The sequence below is a fragment of the Pseudorasbora parva genome, chromosome 10 (assembly GCF_024679245.1).
Source record: "Pseudorasbora parva isolate DD20220531a chromosome 10, ASM2467924v1, whole genome shotgun sequence".
NCBI classification, from domain to species: Eukaryota; Metazoa; Chordata; class Actinopteri; order Cypriniformes; family Gobionidae; genus Pseudorasbora; species Pseudorasbora parva.
Genome location: NC_090181.1, coordinates 6,150,963 through 6,171,169, shown reverse-complemented (window position 1 = coordinate 6,171,169; position 20,207 = coordinate 6,150,963). Strand labels below are relative to the sequence as shown.

Genomic DNA, 20,207 nt, shown 5'->3' with positions numbered 1-20,207 from the left:
GTTCAAAAAAATAGCAGTGTGGCATTCAATCACTGAGGTCATCAATTTTGTGAAGAAACAGGTGTGAATCAGGTGGCCCCTATTTAAGGATGAAGCCAACACTTGTTGAACATGCATTTGAAAGCTGAGGAAAATGGGTCGTTCAAGACATTGTTCAGAAGAACAGCGTACTTTGATTAAAAAGTTGATTAGAGAGGGGAAAACCTATAAAGAGGTGCAAAAAATGATAGGCTGTTCAGCTAAAATGATCTCCAATGCCTTAAAATGGAGAGCAAAACCAGAGAGACGTGAAAGAAAACGGAAGACAACCATCAAAATGGATAGAAGAATAACCAGAATGGCAAAGGCTCAGCCAATGATCACCTCCAGGATGATCAAAGACAGTCTGGAGTTACCTGTAAGTACTGTGACAGTTAGAAGACGTCTGTGTGAAGCTAATCTATTTTCAAGAATCCCCCGCAAAGTCCCTCTGTTAAAAAAAAGGCATGTGCAGAAGAGGTTACAATTTGCCAAAGAACACATCAACTGGCCTAAAGAGAAATGGAGGAACATTTTGTGGACTGATGAGAGTAAAATTGTTCTTTTTGGGTCCAAGGGCCACAGGCAGTTTGTGAGACGACCCCCAAACTCTGAATTCAAGCCACAGTACACAGTGAAGACAGTGAAGCATGGAGGTGCAAGCATCATGATATGGGCATGTTTCTCCTACTATGGTGTTGGGCCTATTTATCGCATACCAGGGATCATGGATCAGTTTGCATATGTTAAAATACTTGAAGAGGTCATGTTGCCCTATGCTGAAGAGGACATGCCCTTGAAACGGTTGTTTCAACAAGACAATGACCCAAAACACACTAGTAAACGGGCAAAGTCTTGGTTCCTAACCAACAAAATTAATGTTATGGAGTGGCCAGCCCAATCTCCAGACCTTAATCCAATTGAGAACTTGTGGGGTGATATCAAAAATGCTGTTTCTGAAGCAAAACCAAGAAATGTGAATGAATTGTGGAATGTTGTTAAAGAATCATGGAGTGGAATAACAGCTGAGAGGTGCCACAAGTTGGTTGACTCCATGCCACACAGATGTCAAGCAGTTTTAAAAAACTGTGGTCATACAACTAAATATTAGTTTAGTGATTCACAGGATTGCTAAATCCCAGAAAAAAAAAATGTTTGTACAAAATAGTTTTGAGTTTGTACAGTCAAAGGTACACACTGCTATTTTTTTGAACACACCCCTTTCAACTAATTGCCCAATTGCACAGCCTTAAGAGCGTGCATATCATGAATGCTGGGTCTTGTTTGTTTTCTGACAATCTACTGAACCTACTGGTAACTTGTTTGCCACGTAGCAATAAAAAATATACTAAAAACCTTGATTATTCTGGTTAGTCACATTGTACTGCTATTATTTTGAACAAGACTGTACCTATAACTTTTCTTATTATGCAGTATAAATATTACAGTTTTTCTCAGGCGCTTTGATACATTTCTCAGATCAGAATTGAAATTCTCAAAACTACCTGTTCAGTTCTCACACCATTCTGTCACTTGTGCACATCAAAAAAGCAGTTTCTCATTTCTTTGAACAAGTTGCAAATGCTTTGGTACATCCATGCCAGTGATTATGGAATATTCTCTGCTGTTTCCTACATTATCAGTTGCTTCTGTCATGTTGATCAAAATGTATTATATTGGGTCTCTGTTGAATAGTCTCACTCCCCACAACATTTAGGCATTAGTTCATATCATAAGTCTTTACATGCAAAATGGTTGAACAAGTTGTCATAATATGTCAAGAATATTTATACATTGCCATTAGGCGTTCACATTTCTGGTTTAGTTTTTTTTCTTTGTGCTATGCAGTGCTGTCTTTTTTGCTTTCTGTATTGCGATGACATGGTCTGTCAACAAATGACAGTACAAATAGTAAAAGTGTAAATGTGAATCTTGTCCAGTTTCCTGCAATCAAACTCCAATTGACAACATGTGTTATATTGACAACATGACTAAACAATTTGACTGTCTTATCCATACACAATGACACAAGGACTTGTCATTCTGATGGCACTGACATGTTCATTGACAGATATTTACTTCTGAGAGATGAACTAAGGATTTTGAGGAAGAGTGGCTTTCGCAGGTTATCCATGGTGTTTTGCTATTTGTACAAATTGTTTTGAGAAATGCACTTACTGTTTTGCAAATTGTGAGTTTGATTCAAGAAATTTACCAAAGCGACTGAGAAAAACTGTAATGCATCTATCTTTGTAGATATATTTATAGTATAATAATACTTACTTATAAATAAGCTTACATGGGGCTATAATTCATTACAAGCATGAACTGGATAGAAAGTGCTAACAAAAAAAGACAGACAGACAGACAGACAGACAGACAGACAGACAGACAGACAGACAGACAGACAGACAGACAGACAGACAGACAGACAGACAGACAGACAGACAGATAGACAGACAGACAGACAGACAGACAGATAGATAGATAGATAGATAGATAGATAGATAGATAGATAGATAGATAGATAGATAGATAGATAGATAGATAGATAGATAGATAGATAGATAGATAGATAGATAGATAGATAGATAGATAGATAGATAGATAGATAGATAGATAGATAGATAGATAGATAGATAGATAGATAGATAAAAACGCTGCTATATAAAACACACTTTTACACTTTTGTGAATATGGTCTTCTGACTTATGGTTCCTGACATATAGCACACGTGACAGCTTCCATGTGAGGCATCTAGCCCCAAGTCTGCACTATTAACATTCATATTTACTACTCTTGTGAATTCTCCATGCAGTCTGTATTCTCCAGATCATTGAGTTTTCCACCAGGAACCTCAGAACCCCTGAAGCATAACAGAGTGAAGATCAGAGGGCAACAGACCTCTTAAGCACAGCGGACATGCGTGCATGCATCTGTGAATACTTTTGACAGCATTCTAACTGCGCATATATGGTGCAGAATGAAAATGGAAACAAACAAGGCATGCCCATTTTTACTGCATAGCGCTCTTTCTGTTGCCTTTCAAGCAGACAGTCAAGCAGAGAGGGCTGTTAGCAGCATTATCAATGGGTCCATGCTCTCGCGTGTTGACAGCTGAATAATGGATCCCAAATTTCAATTTGAGGAGCTAACAACTGTCTTCATTTTCTCCTGTCCTCTCCTCATCCAGTCAGTAAGCTGATCTGCAAATAAGACATCCGCCATGACAGATATGGCTCTTTGGGGACAAATAATCCGTCTCCGTGTTGCATTTTGGACAATGACTCTATTTCGTTGGTAATGTGAAGTATAATAGGGCCACTAAACATGAATGAAGAAGTTTCACTGTGGGAGGTGAACGACAGGTTGCTTATAATTACAGAGCCACCCAGCTCACTGCAGGTTGTACCACACAGAAAAACCAGTGTCCTTCTCCTGAATCTACCCACAAAACCAATATATTTTACCAAAAGTATTGGGACACCCCTCCAAATCACTGAATTCAGGATTTCCAATCACTCCCATGGCTACGGGTATATAAAATCAACCACCTAGACATGCAGACGCTTCTACAGACATTTATGAAAGAATGGGTCGCTCTCAGGAGCTCAGTGAACTCAAGCGTGGTACCGTGATAGTTTGCCACCTGTGCAATAAGTCTATTTGTGAAATTTCCTCTCTACTAAATATTCCAGTCAACTGTTAGTGGGATTATAACAAAGTGGAAGTGATTGGGGAAAAACAACTCAGTCACGAAGTGCTAGGATACGTAAAATCCCAGCGGGGACAAGCTGAGGCGCACAGTGCGCAGAAGTTGGCAACTTTCTGCATAGTCAATAGCTATAGACCTCCAAACTGTGTGTGGCCTTCAGATTATGTCAAATAAAGTGAATGGAGAGCTTCATGGAATGGGTTTCCATGGCCAAGCAGCTCATCCAAGTCTTACTCAACCAAGTGCAAAGCGTGGGATGCATTGGAGTAAAGTACACTGCCTCTGGACTCTCATCGGTCCATAAAGACATGGATGAGTGAGTTTGGTGTGGAAGAAACTTGACTGGCCTGCACAGAGTCCTGAGCTCAACCCGATAGAACAGCTTTGGGATGAATTAGAGCGGAGACTGAGAGCCAGGCCTTCTCGTTCAACATCAGTGCCTGACCTCATCAATACGCTTCTAGAAAAATGGTCAAAAACTCCCATGAACACACTCCTAAACCTTGTGGAAAGAGAGTTGACGCTGTTATAGCTGTGAAGGGTGGACCGACTCCATATTAAACCCTACAGATTAACAATAAGAAGTCATTAATAAAGGTCATGTGAATGTAAAGGCAGGAGTCCCAAAACTTTTGGCAATAGAGTGTATTTCTGTACTGCTCACTGCATATTTTGCAACATACTCAATAGTACCAGTAGTAAAAAATATATATATAAACTTTTAAAATAATACTGTGGAAATGAATATGCATAAAATAGTACTTGGAAAATATTTTGTTTATATTATATTACATTATTATGTTTTTGTACTCACTATATTACTCTGCTGTAATTGTATTATTTGTCAAGTCAAGATGATCAGATGATTAGTTGTGATTAGAGGTGCATAGTCTCTCAAACAAATGTACAGGTCGGGATTTAAGAGTCATTTCAAATGTAATGTATTCCTGTGGTGGTTGAATTTGAAGAAGAATTGAATCAGCCTCGTTATTCTAGTCTTCAGTGTCACATGATCTTTTAGAAATCATTTTAATATGCTGATTTGGTGCACAAAGAAACATTTCTGATTATTATCAATGTTGATAAACCAATAAACCATTGTGCTTGTTTGTAGAGAAAAAATAAATAAATACATTCTTGCTAAATTAAACTTTTCCCCCTCAACCAACCAATCAATCGATCAATCCAATCAATGAACACTGGCCCTAAACCTTTGAACGGTAGTGTGCCTGCTAAAAATAAATGATTCTAAGATTGTTTGTTAAGTTTGTTGCCAACCAGAACAGCTGAAAAGAGTCCAAACACCAGCCTACAGACTGACCTGATCAATACAGAAGGTGAGCTAACACCAGAAAACAAAGACCTTTTTTTCAACAGAGATACTAGGCACGTGCCCATGAGGGATCTGTTTTAAACGATGTATTATTATTATTATCATTATTTTTATACTCTATTCACTTCTAAAAATAATGTTTTATTTTATTTATTTATTTATTTATTTATTGTAGGTTTTTTGTAGTGATGCCATAGAAGAACCATTTTCCTCCATAGTACCTTTCGGTGTTGCTGAAACAATGTCAGAATTTTTTTTAATGACAGATAATAATTCATAATAAACTCAATTTAAGTCTCTCTTTTGACACCAATTTAAGTCCCCATGAGTCCGTGCGTATTAAGGTTGAAGACCCCACCAGGATAGAAAAACATAAACACACGTGTGTACAGCTAACCTGCATCAAAATATCAGAGACTTCCTGGCATCAGCTCATAAATATAGAACTGTCAGCCAGAGTCTAATGAGGGACCACTTCTACAGACAGAGGAGAAGTGAACAGGCTCATCTGTGGGAGTCTACACTTCATCTGTAACAAGAGACAGTCCTTACTTCAGGATACAACATCTAGAAACAGTCACTCATCAGAACATAAAGGGTCAGCAGAACACACAATGCAGATCTATATTGTGCATAACAAATAGTAAGTAAAACTCCAGATTAGAACTGAAGTTATGGATTTCCACAGTTATACACTTGGAAAATGCAATTTTAACTTTATAGTTTAACAACATTTTGCAGTCGATAAAGCTGCCTCTGTTTGTATGATTTCATCTGTGGTGTAAAATCTAAATGTACAATTTTGCAGAGATGAGGGCAAAACAGCAGGTTGTGGCAGACCATTAAACTCAGATTTTAAAAGAAAGAAACCCCCCAAAAAAAGATGTTTACAACCCAGGCTTAATGAATGTCACTTGCAAAATGATACTACGTTGTTTATTAACTAATTCCCCGCCATTTACAAGATTTTTCACCATATTTGACCCAACGCTTACCACATCATCGACTTTCCAAGCTCTCACTGTTTTAGGGGACGCTGTTACGCATCTTCTGAAAGAGTACAGCATCTCTGGATCAAAAAACAAGGGAATACGAATATCTGCGTAAACATGATGGTGTGCACATGCAGGCTAACGTAATCATCAAATATTCAACAGCATATTACGGTAATCTAAATCGCCTAACATTACTGAATGAAATGTCAAACCTACAAATAGGTCTATGGCTGAATGAGCTTTGAGGGTGTTGATGGAATTGATCTACTCAGTCTAATGTTTTGATCATCGTTCTGAATCCCATCTGAATGAAAACTGGAAACATGTTTTATTTTCCAATGAAACTTAACCACACGCAAGTGCTTATAAATAAATTATTCACTGAAGGTGACATTAAATGGGTTTTTTTATGTTTAAAAGCAAAGCCTTGGTTCTTTCTTTTGATATATTGAATTGTTACATATTAATAATACAAAATATTGAAAGTTTTGTGAATATCATCAAAAATGCTGGCATTGAATAAAAACGTTATTTTTGAAAACTCTTACATTTCGCAACACTTTGAAAGTAAAGATTGATTATATCTGTTGTTCATCACAATGGCTGTATCATTTGTATCAGGTGAGCCACTTAGCAAGTTTACTATGTCAGAAAGCCATATAGGGCCGATTAAGTGAATTTTGTTGGCTTACGTGATATAAATGATATAGCCATTGTGATGAACAACCAAATAAAATCTTTACTTTCAAAGTTTTGCGAAATGTAACTGACTCTATTATCAAACAGATAAAGAACCATCTTCTATTATTAATGACTGAGCACGTCATTGGAGAGTTGGTGTCCCTAAAACAGGAGAAAAAAAGACATTTTAGGTGAGTCTGAACCTTTTAAAGGGTTTGTTTACTAATGCAGCTAAAGTCAAACAATTATTCTACACTTGAAAAATATATGAAAGGAGCAAAAATAACACAAATATTGAATATTTTATATATATATATATATATATATAGATAGATAGATAGATAGATAGATAGATAGATAGATAGATAGATAGATAGATAGATAGATAGATAGATAGATAGATAGATAGATAGATAGATAGATCGTTGTGTGTGTGTGTGTGTGTGTGTGTGTGTGTGTGTGTGTGTGTGTGTGTGTGTGTGTGTGTGTGTGTCTGTGTGTGGTGTGGGTCAGTTTAAGGGTAAAGTTAGGGTCAGGTGTGGTGGTGTGGGTCAGTTTAAGGGTAGAGTTAGGGACAGGTGTGGTGGTGTGGGTCAGTTTAAGGGTAAAGTTAGGGTCAGGTGTGGTGGTGTGGGTCAGTTTAAGGGTAAAGTTAGGGACAGGTGTGGTGGTGTGGGTCAGTTTAAGGGTAAAGTTAGGGTCAGGTGTGGTGGTGTGGGTCAGTTTAAGGGTAAAGTTAGGGTCAGGTGTGGTGGTGTGGGTCAGTTTAAGGGTAAAGTTAGGGACAGGTGTGGTGGTGTGGGTCAGTTTAAGGGTAAAGTTAGGGTCAGGTGTGGTGGTGTGGGTCAGTTTAAGGGTAAAGTTAGGGTCAGGTGTGGTGGTGTGGGTCAGTTTAAGGGTAAAGTTAGAGACAGGTGTGGTGGTGTGGGTCAGTTTAAGGGTAAAGTTAGGGTCAGGTGTGGTGGTGTGGGTCAGTTTAAGGGTAAAGTTAGGGTCAGGTGTGGTGGTGTGGGTCAGTTTAAGGGTAAAGTTAGGGTCAGGTGTGGTGGTGTGGGTCAGTTTAAGGGTAAAGTTAGGGTCAGGTGTGGTGGTGTGGGTCAGTTTAAGGGTAAAGTTGCAAAGCGCAAACTTGTAATTTTTTTTTTTATGTTGTAGATTTAAGTAGCAAATGAGAATTACTAAAAATAATGTTTATATATTTGAGACAAATGACTTCTTAATGATTTTCAGTTCTGTTCATGGTAAATAAAGTAACTGTTTTTCAATATTTGAAAAATATGTAAAAGTATGGTATTCGGGGTAAAAGACGCCCCTGCTATAATTTATTGTTATAATTTTATTCATTTTGAACAAGTAATAACTCACTAAAGTATTTGTATCAATACTGTGTGCCTTTTGCCCCGTGCTGGTGAGCCCCCCTCAACACCTCAAACATTTATACAATTTTTAAGCAAAATGAACCACTTTTATGATTTATTTTTAGGGGTGTCCCCGACTAAGGATTTACACATTCGAATCAGAATTTTCGAATCTCTCTATAGTCGACTGATAGTCGAATCATCTGTGTGTGTGTAAACCATAGACCTGAAAAAAATAAAAGGTATAAACGAAGGGCAGGACACTAGTCACCAGGAGGCTAAGACTATTTTTATTTTACTTTACACACGGCACACAGCCACCACTTTTAATAAAGAGATCAAAACTAGACTACACTACACATTCGTAAATTAACCGTTCTCTCATAACATTTAAACGCCGCGATCGAAACACAGAACATCACACAAATATATAAAAGAACATTTTAATAAATACACCTAAAAAAATACCTGCCTAGAGAGGAAAAGAACACTTTGAGTGCGTTTATATGCATGTCCTTAAGCCGATTGTGCCTAAATGGGGTCGCGCACCGGACTGAAGCTCAGCGCCGTGTCTCCGGACAGCCAATTTTGAATCGACTTCTGACAGAAGAGCTGCACGGTGAGTGTATCTTGTAGCACAGGGTGAAATCAGTATGTACATTCACGATTTGAGGGAAATATACATTTAATCACCACGGAAAGGCGTCGAATGCCGCCGTCGGTGTATATGTGTTCGAATTTTAAAGCGCGGCGTATCCGGTGCGAAGCTCGGCTCAGCGCCGCGAGTCCCGCGACACGTCTTTATAACACTAATATTGAGCACCCCCATATTGCCAAAATGGTATAATCCTCGTTTCATAACTGACCATGAGAGCAGTGGTCGAATCCGGTCCTGCATATCGATGCATCGAATCTTCGACTATTAGGGGTCACCCCTATTTATTTTCATCAATGTTTCATCTATGCTCCATCAATGTTCAATACAAACATTTTTTATATATATATATTCTGCAGTCACACACTATGGGAGAAGAAAAAGCACATTTGTCTTAAGGTGTGCCTTTGGTGGTGCTATCACTACAATTAAATATTTTATGTCCAAGGGGTTCAACTGACAAAAACCGTATGATGACATCTCATCAGTGATAAGATGATAAGAGGGAGCAATGTTTGAATATCAGTTTCCATGTTCCTTTAAGTATTTCTAATGCTTGAGCAAGGGCTCTGTTGTACGCAAATGCCTATGGGCGACCCTTCCCAACCGGGTACGAAGCACATGTACACTCTACACTGTTAAAGACCAAATCCCAGGGGATTTCCTGTCATTGCCGTGCTGCACAAGCACCAGTCTCTACCGCCCACGTCCTCAATAGATTTTAGCACAGCACCATTGATGCAGTCCATAACTCCCCCCCCCCCTTCAGGTCCTGCGGGTGGGAGAACCAGGCCCTGCTCTTATCTGAGGCTGCCAGACATCAACCTACCACAAGCATCCCACGCACAGCCTCCAGACATGCCTCGGCATGAAGGGATGGCACCCATATCACAACCGCAGAGAGAGAGAGAGAGAGAGAGAGAGAGAGAGAGAGAGAGAGAGAGAGAGAGAGAGAGAGAGAGAGAGAGAGAGAGAGAGAGAGAGAGAGAGAGAGAGAGAGAGAGAGAGAGAGAGAGAGAGAGAGAGAGAAAGCCCGTTGCCTGAGAGGGTTTGAAAATGACAAAAAAATCCTACTTTGCCACTCAAATGGAAGAACCCGGTTCTGTAGGAGGAAGAGAGGTTGGTCCACCCCCTGCCTTTTGGCTAATCTAATGTGGAGAGATGACATAAAGCCCCCTCACGCTTTGAGAGAGCACGGCACAGCACGTTCTTAAGTGCTGTGATTTATGGCTGTCACTCGAACTCAACAGTTTCTCTATATCGACGGTAAAGATGCAGATTTAGGGGGCGACCTAAGAGCTCCATCCATCATTCTCTACACCTCACAAACATATAACACCTCTGGCAAGACACAACTCACAAGAGGCTTTGACTCAAAAAATGAAGGCGAATGAAAGCTGTGGGGAAGCCATAAGCCGACACATATTCTGTGTATATGCTATATTTAACCGTAAATGCTTCTAGATATGTTATTCTGCTCCGAAATGTCAGAACGGAATACAGAATCCAACAAAGGTATTGTTTTCCCTGCATTTTCATAAGCGAAGCGATAATGTGGCATTGGCATAAACTATCTTTTCCAGTCTTTTTTCAATATTTGTCAGTATTTATTTATTTACATGTATATGTATTTATTCAGTGCAATACAAGCCATGCATGCATTCATGTATACAATACAATGCATCTATGATGAGTGTTTTTTTTTTTTAAATACATTCATTTTGACATCTTTTTGGGGTGCATAAAGTAACAAATGTCAGTTTTATACAACTGCATTAATATCATTACAAAATGAAGATAAACAGCTTAATTAAAAGAATGAAAGATTAACCTCTTATGTTCTATGTATTTCTTGTGTAAGGTCAAAAATACCTGGGAAGTGTTGACTCTCTGAGGTGTTGTAGAATGTCTGTACTAACTTTCTATTATTAATTTAACCTGCAAAATTCATGAACCTAAAGAAATGGGTATTTGTAAATGCCGCTTATCAACAACCCTCTAAGGGAATTTACATGTATGTATTTGGCAGATGCTTTAATTCAAAGAAATGTGTGTCCTTTATGTAAGTCTAAAATTTTAAGTCATTTTATCCATGCACTAGCTGGAAACTGAACCCATGATATTGTCCTCTACTGTTTGAGCTTCAGGAAAGCACACACACATTATAGCAATTTATGTAAGTCCGCTTTAGATAAATTATTTACAGGGACATAAACATTTTCGGTGCAGCTACATGTACAAAATCATGGCCCATAATCATGGTCAGTAATAATAGTAGGTTACTTTATATTGTGCTTTTCTAGGCACTCAAAGCACTTTACATGGGGGGGGGTCTATCCTTAAACACCACAATGTGCAGCACCACCTGGATGATGTGACGGCAGCCATACTGTGCCAGAATGCTCACCACACACCAGCTCATGGTGGAGAGGAGACAGAGTGATGAAGCCAATCATTTAGAGCTGTCAATGGATTACATTTTTTATCGTGATTAATCAAACCATTGTTGTGCAATTAATCGCGATAATCAACACATCGTGAAATTAATAATATGCCATAAAAAAAAAATCCCAGGATGTCCTTGGATAAAGAGTAGGGGTGTAAGGCCTCTGTCCGTCATGGCCTCCTAATATATATGCCAATGAGCACAGGGTCACACCCCTACTCTTTATCGAAGGACATCCTGGGATTTCTAATGACCACAGAGAGTTGGGACCTCAGTTTAACGTCTCCTTCGAAGGACGGTGCTTACTGACAGTACAGTGTCCCCATCGCTATACTAGGGTGTTAGCACCCACACAGACCACAGGGTGAGCGCCCCCTGCTGGCCTCACTAACACCTCTACCAGCAGCAACCTGGTTTTCCCAGTTGGTCTCCCATCCAGGTACTGGCCAGGCTCAGCCCTGCTTAGCTTCAGTGGGAAACCAGTCTTGGGCTACAGGGTGATATGGCTGCTGGTGGGTGATATACACCTGGTTTGGCTTAGGGGTGTTTAAAGTTCGTTTTTAGTTCATTTTTTGGTGAACTATCCTTTTAACAAAATAATTGAAAGCGCATTTGGATGAGCTCCTTTTTGCAAGCTCACATAACTGAATTTTCCAAACTATTTCTTTTCCAATCTGCCAAGCCATCCCAAAATCCCTTTCTCCACAGCAAGCCCGCTGTGCATTTCTCCTAGTTCCACTATCATTCTACTAGAAAAGCTAATTAACCAATGCCAGAACACCCTTTCAAGCATATGAAGCTGAGTAAGAAAGAGATGATATAGAGGAATACAGATTAAAGAAACCAGAATGGGTAAAAACGAGAGAAGAAAATGTAAGACTGCAGAGATGTTTATTGGTAAATAATATAAAAGCATACTAAAAGCGTTGCATTTTTTCGACATCAGTCAATAACTACCCGGATAGAGAAGTGAATAACAGTCCCCTATGTATGGAAGATTCACTAGCACTTTGTTGAGACAATCACAAATGAGATGCTTTCAACCAAAGGTCTCAGCCCCCTGCTCCATAATTGAGGCTGTGTAGCACAAACAAAACACGTTTGGCATCTACAGCAGCTGCACTTGATGTTCATTTGCGAGCCCCGTGTAGTTATGTCGCAGAATCTGTTTGTTTATGCAAAGATAGGCAGACCCATGGGAAGGATGTTATATAATTAACACTGCAGATGCTTGAAGACACAGAATCTAGTAATAAGGGACAAACAATCCATAGATTTGCATGTTGAGCTGTGCGTGGTTTTAATAATAAACAAGATCGTAAGCAAGACCGTCAACACTGCGGTAAACAATGTTGGTTCATTCTAGATTCAAGGACTAATTCCTCACATGCTACAGCAGCAAATACTCAGAAAATGCAGATGGCCTCAATATAATGACTGTCACGCTAACCTGCCAAACCAATCTCTGAACCCATGAGATAATTCACTTCCTCACTGAAATCAATGTCTCTGAATGTTTCCTCACTGAATCACAAGTTATTATGTCGCTCTCAAACTACAGTTCTAATTTAATTTTTACATTTTGAAAACAAATGTTAAAATTGCAACTTCGTAAGGTTATTGAAACTTGGCCTTACCATGGAGAGCTTTAAAACCCCTGCCTCAAATTTTGCCCCACACATGCATAACCCAGGCAACGACTATGGCAGAATCTGTGTGTTACTATGGTAATCCGGGTTGAATATTTAATGAAAAAGTCAACCCTTCTATCACAAAAACACAAACCGTTCTCATGAACAACACTAAAGTGCACAAGCCCAAGTCGAACTAATGAACATATTACAATTCTGACCAGATTAGAGTTATAGTGATCACAAAAGCACAAATCATTCTCATAACTCGATAGTAGCTACACAAGCACGAAAGTCTAACTAACAACATATTACAATTATGACCTGATAAGGGTTAGATCATGAAACGAGGAAACAGATATATTAGGAGTATAGTATCATACTTGTCGAACACATTTTGTTAGCTGACGCTTGAAACACACAGTGAGGAGATTTAGATGCTCCATACGGTGTGGAAATGAACGGGTCTTTATCACCGCTGAAGTAAGACACACTACGATTGCAAATGGACAAACAAGCGAACATGAAACACGAGCATAAGCAAAAGCCAGCATATATTAGTTCTCGACTAATGTCCGTCATGTGGTTTAAATAATGACGTGCACTGAGTGCGCTCCTCTCACCATCATTAGTAGACACACTCCTTACCTGCTGATTGGCTACAAGTTTGTTATTGGACTCGGCCCGAGTCCATTTTGTAAAACAGTTTTGAAATAACACTTACCCCACCTTTAACAGTACAGAGAAGGCATGGGTCGGTACAAAATGCAACAAATCCCCCAATGTTAGATTTCTTTTCATTTATTTTGAACAGACAGTAGTGCATATTGCACTTTGTTCTACCTAATGGCATTCAGTTAAACATATATCTAAATTACAGCACATGCTCTCAATGCAAAATGCTGAACAGTTCATGTGTTCATGAGCTCAAGGCTAGATTACTGTAATGCTCTACTGGGTGGTTGCCCCGCTCGCTTAAGAAACAAACTCCAGCTGGTCCAAAACGCAGCAGCTCGAGTTCTTACTAGAACCAGGAAGTACGATCATATTAGCCCAGTTCTGTCAACACTGCACTGGGTTCCTATTAAACCTTGCACCTTGTACCTTGTACATTTTAAAATAGTACTTATTACTTACAAAGCACGTTGCTGATTTTGTGGTATAAAAACAAAATGACAGCACTGACGACGGCTCCCTTTACCTGGACAAAACCTAAATAGCTAACTGTTCTCATGTCATGTAACAGTGTATGTCAAAAACACAAAAACGAAGGTCTATATTTCAGTGCATCTCCGTATTAAACTGGTTACATGTAAATGTATTTCATCTTACCCTGCAGCAGATGAACAGTGTTGATCCTGATATTGTCATCTGCGATCACGACGACCGTAACAACTCTCACTTTAATTATGATCTGTAAACCCTTGCTTCCAAATTAATCGTTACCCCCAATTTTATTTTAAAATATTTTATATATCCCTTCATGACACCTTAGTCCCACTTGAATGCTCCTCGACGAGAAGTGGTCCTTTTGTGTCCATAAAAAAAATCTTGGGACAAGGTTTTAAAATTGACAGCTGTCATTGTAAGAAAGTTAGCAACTCCGTTTGTATGTCAGTGTTCGTAACGCTAACTAAGAAAGGCGGGGCTTACAGATAGGCCAATTAGAGAATTGAGATGTAAATATAGCTAAATTCGACCGGTTTACAGGTCACAGGCTTGAGGATGCAGGAGCGAGGAAACGTGGAAGCATCAATTTCAATATTAAGAAGCACCCCTCTTTCCTGTTGTGGCATTTATCAAGCAGGATTGCAATACCATGCTCCCCCTTCTGGATCGGAGTGTGGATTGCATGTAAATGACTGTATTAGTGACGATTCGGATGAATACATGTACAGTTACACCCCTAATCAACAGAGCTGTAATACATCTGAAGTGTAAGTGTAATAACTTTTTTGTAAAAAGTGATACTACTACTAATAATGATAATGATTTGGGAATTAGTACTATAATACTTTCATAAAAAATAATAATAATAATAATAATAATAATAATAATAATAATAATAATAATAATAATAATAAACAAATCAAGAGATTATCTAACGATCACTGCCAAACAATGTCCTGATTAATTATCATGGGCATTATATCGATTTTATTCCATTAAATCACACTTCAGTAACAACTGCAGGGGAACTAATTGAGTTAAACATTATGTAAAAGGTAACCTTAGCATATAGGTCATGCTATAAACACCCATATGTAATGTCATGTATACAAAGCCCTCATACTCTGGTACTTAAGTATCAAAAATAGTAGGCTTAAGTAGGCCTATGTTCTGGGAAGATGTTGCATGAATATATTCATAGAGAGCATTGTGCATAGAGGAAGACTATAAAAGGCTGACACACCAAATGCACAAGCCGACGTGCCCTGTTTTCAGCAGAAAGGAAAACTTTAGTCTCTAACTCTCGCATGTAGCCGCAAGTAACCCCTGTTTTATTGGAGTTCAGTTTAAGCAAACAAAGGTTCTCGCAAAGACACTGGGCGGCAACCGTGGCATTTCTGGTGCATTAGTTTCACACTGATGCTTTTGTCACACTGATTCCCTGGGATAGAAAACTTATGCAGCTTTCAGTAGATCAATGCTGCTGCTCCTCCTGGGGAATTTTAGCATTGTGTGCACTGCTGTGAAGAAAAAAAAAAACCTTCAGTGGTGGCCTACTTTTGTGATTGTTCTTTCCCCGAGTTGTTTAACTGATGAGTGCTTTATTGGAGAGGAATTCAAATGGAGGGAATTGTTTTCTCTGTGAGTGATTAATTATCACAGAAATAATTATCCCACAAAAAAAAGAGCAATCTCAAAGTAATAAGAGACTATACCCTGTTGAGGTATGACTAAGGACTTTTAAGATGAGACATTTTGGAGAGTCAGAGTCTTAATTGCAGGTGGTAGAAAAAATACAGATGATAAAGACTGATAAAAAAAGAAAAAAACTATTACTAAACAAAATTGATCTGTTTTGTTTTGTTATATTATATGCACTGCCCTACCAAAAATAAAGTCACTGTTTAGATTTAAAGGGTTAGTTCACCCAAAAAAGAAAATGATCCCATAATTTACTCCCCCTCAAACCATGGAACGAATACAATCAGAGTTATATTAAAACATGTCCTGGCTCTTCCAAGCTTTACAATGAGAGCCCAAAATCTGAAGCCCAAAAAAGTGCATCCATCCATTATAAAAGTAATCCAAACAGCTCTGGGGGGATAATGAAAGCCTTCTGTAGCAAATCGATGGGTTTGTGTATAAAGGCTAGATATTTTGCTTTATAACATTAAATATGGACATTTTAACTAACACTGCAACAATATTCAGTTGAAGAAAGAAAAAAGTAAACAATGAAAATGATTTAAAGATGAAAGATTGAAATGATCTGTGATTAACACCTAATTACAACAGTGTCTCTTTTGTAATGTAGATAAAGTCTACTAATCGTCTAATCCTCTTGGTTGGTATAAGACTCATGCTACAGTATGTTTAAACACACGTGTGTTCACTTAATGTAAATGTGTGTATAACAAGTACCAATCAGAGGATACTTTTAGACAAATGGACACACCAGGTACTGTACACTATGTCTCAGTCTTGAGTACAGGCATACTGAGTTGTAGTTCTGCTCTCTGCTTGTTTTATTTACGAGGATGAATTCTCTACATCCTTCTCCATTCCTCTAGTGAATGTGGATGAGCCTTGTATATGAAATATGAATGCAAATCTTGAAATGGTCACCACTGGGGCCATAACACAACAGCATGAGCATAACAAACTCCAAATTGATAACACAACGGTGTTACTAGAAGATAATAGAATATTTCTGCACTGTAAAAAAAAAATTGAATTTGTATTTACTGACATGCAACTGATGTAATTTGCCACGACTTTAACATCAGAACAGAACCATAAAATCTTGACAGGGACCGTCCTGCCCCTGCCCCTCAGAGGTTAAGTGCCTTGCTCAAGGCCACTTTTGTGATGGTTCCTGTCTCACTTCCACAGGGATTTGCGAGGGGTCCGTTTAAGAAAAAGAGCAGCTGGATTCCTGAAAGCGATTTGCCTGCAGTAATATGACTTTGAACAAAGAAGTACAGATTGCAAGTCAATGAATATACTGTAGATAACGAGGGTGAGCTTATAAAAGGTTTTGCAAACACATTAAAAACAAAAAGGTACTGAATTGTTTGAATGCTTGAAGCATTTCCCAGTGTTCCTGGGATGTTAACTTCACTCCACAATGCTAGGTGATTTGTATTGGCATTTATATGGATTTTTCTTTGTGTTTATTTACAGACACTTTTCAGGTCATTCAGGTTGACTGGTTCTGGAGTCTTGTGTCAGTCTAGCTGGTGCAGTGAGCCATTAGGATCTTTCCTTATTTTTCTGATGTGCAGTGTTTGCATGTGCATTCGTTATTCACCATGTTTGACAAGAGTTTCTGTGTTAGTTTTAACGCACCCAAAAGCAGAGGTAGCCAACTATTGCAATATCATCCAACTGCAGCCACATATCGCGTTATCGTGCTGGTGGGGGTTTCTGTTTTCGCAGACTGGAACTTCTTCTTCTTCGCCTCTTCTGCTAAACTGCTAGCTGTCAACATCCGGATTAATATGTTCAACATTCGCTAGTTAGTTTTTCTCAAACAGAAGCTTCAAAATAAGATCTAGCATCTTGCAACATGACATGTTGTGTGTGTCTACTGCATGTGATTCCGCGTGTATGTCTATGCCGAAACAAACCATTATGTGTGTGTGTGTGTGTGTGTGTGTGTGTGTGTGTGTGTGTGTGTGTGTGTGTGTGTGTGTGTGTGTGTGTGTGTCCACAATGTAAATGGATTTATAAACGTACTAAATTATGTTTTTTTTTTGTGAAAATGTAAAAACGCAGAATGTCTTGTGAGGGGTAGGTTTAGAGGTCAGGGTTGGGTGTAGGCAATCGTTATTGTGAGTGACATGGCCAAGTGAAATGTTTAGAATCGGTTTCAGGGCATTTCCACCGAACTGGCTTGAGGGGGAAAAATAATGCATATGACATCATATCCATGTCCCTTGAGAAACTCATTGCAATTACTCCATGAGACTACAGTAACACCCAATAGGCGTTCTTGTTTCATGATGGCAGAAACCCGCAGCTGGACCCTTCTCAACTATTGTCACAAGGTCCGTTATTCCCAAACATTGTTCAACTATTCTTAGTTTCCGACAACCACAGTTCCAACTACTATAAACTGACGTGGTTAGATGCAACCAGTGTTACAGTTAAAGGGGTACTTCAGCGCTGGGAAGATGAATCTGTATTTAAACTGGGTCATCAATGTAGTAGAAATTATTTTTTGAATTTAGTGCCTTCTAGACTGAGAAAAGACAGAACATATATTTTTGTCTCATGGGGATGAAAGACTACAATTCCCAGAATGCTTCGCTGCCCTGTGAGGCCATTCCCAAAGCCACCGCGACTGGATTACTGTGACTGAGTTGGAGAAGACACTACAGTTAAAAACTGAACGTGTCTGTTCAATATAATGAGTGAGTCACCGCGCGAGTGTCACAGCACTGAGCACTAACTGCAGGAGTGATGAGAGCTGAGGTAATCGCGACTACACTCGCGGCAAACATTCACAACGCGAGTTCAGTCCAGTCAGTTTCAGTTCATGCCTTTGCAAGCTTAACTTTCATAGAAATTAATTTGAGAAGTTAAAAGACTTACATTGCTCACCATAGCTCCGTTTAAATGAGTGCCTGTAGCTGAGCTGAGCTCTGAGTGTGATCTCCCATCCCCCATGCGCCGGTTCAAAACATGCGGAAATGGCTCCCTCTGCTGGCTGTAGTCTTTAGCCTCTGGTCAAACATTCCTCCTATGATGCAAATATCGTCAATTTGCATCATAGGAGGAATTTTTCCAGAAATAAAATGCATAAATCTCTTGTCTCAGGGGGATATGAGGGGGGGAAAGCACATTTATTTGAATATACTCCAGGGTCTACTGATACAAAGCCATATGCTAATCGCTGAAGTAACCCTTTAAGTGTGACTTTGTTTCACAGAACCAAGATATGCTGTTGTTGTTGTAATGTTAGCATGGTTTTTAGTGTCATTGTTTGTCTGAAGCTGCTGGCGACTAACAACCAACTCTTGCTTGTTTATACTTGTGTGTACTGTTTGTTAATTTTTTGTTCTTCCATGTCATTCGTTTGCAATCATTGCTTTATTTTACATGACACATTATTTTTCTGCACTTCAGCTATGATAAACATACACCCACTGTTCAGTTGTGACTAGCTAAATCATTTCTCCAACAGTGATTAAGCAGTGTTGCAAGTGAAACACATCTGGTTGGAAGCCTACTTGGCTAGGTTGGTTGGATTCTTTAACCAATAAATATGGAGCATAAATATGCTAGTTTGGTGTCCAGTCTATTCCAGCACAAACAGTATCCACGTTTTCCACTGTCGGGTGTGTGCCAAGGCCAGTCGTGTTTCCACTTCCGGGGCTTGATCGGGCCTCGCCGGGGCTTCATTGGGCCCATCGAATACCTTGGTCCAAAGCGGGCCAGCTCGGGCTTGAGGAGTGATTACGAACAAAAGCAGAGTTTATCTGAGTACACATCAGCAATAAAGACTTTTAAAATAATGAATGCTCAAAACTCACCTTCAGACAGCAGTGAGTGTTTAAAATAACTTTTGTTTGTGATGTGATGTGGTTTCTGGTCCCCTTATAAGGCAGACATATTTAAATACTATTCAAAAGACTATGTGTGCTAACCATTACTATAGTAAACATGGTAAACACGACCGCTTGAATAAATCTGACAAATCATATAGGCTATCACAACCCTGTATTTATTTTATCTGTCAGTACGCCTCATCTCTTTATACAATACTGTCTGATATCCACATTTAGCTCTGCATATGTCATAAAATAAAGCAACATCTTCTGTTTCTCTGACTTTAAATATAACCGTTTTGGGACTGTCACTGGAGCGAGTGCTAAAGCTTCTCAGGTCGTATTTTTGGTGGAGAATTTGTAGAAATCTTTCCAAATAGGATGTAAACATACTGTCCTGTGACTACAAATAAACAGAAACAAACACAACTGAATAAGTATGAAAAAGCCATCAAACAGACACTTTTATCATGTTCAATTTCTCTATCTCTGTTCTGTTACGTGAAAGAAAGTCTAAGGCCTTGTCAGGCCGTTTAACAAACCAATATAATCTGCTGCCTGTTACCTGTCAAACTAAGACTAATGTGGGTGAAAAAATTAATACTGTTAAGTTAGCACTTTTAAACATCTGTTCACTTAAGAACAAATCATTC

General features: G+C 38.9%; 1 protein-coding gene and 1 pseudogene across 3 annotated transcripts in view; both read right to left on the bottom strand.

Moving 5' to 3' along the window:
• The window catches only part of LOC137090945 (leucine-rich repeat and fibronectin type-III domain-containing protein 2), a 481,236-nt gene that overhangs the window by 23,717 nt on the left and 437,312 nt on the right, over positions 1-20,207 (bottom strand). The window lies entirely within an intron of this gene.
• On the bottom strand, positions 11,599-11,715 carry LOC137091699 (5S ribosomal RNA; annotated as a pseudogene).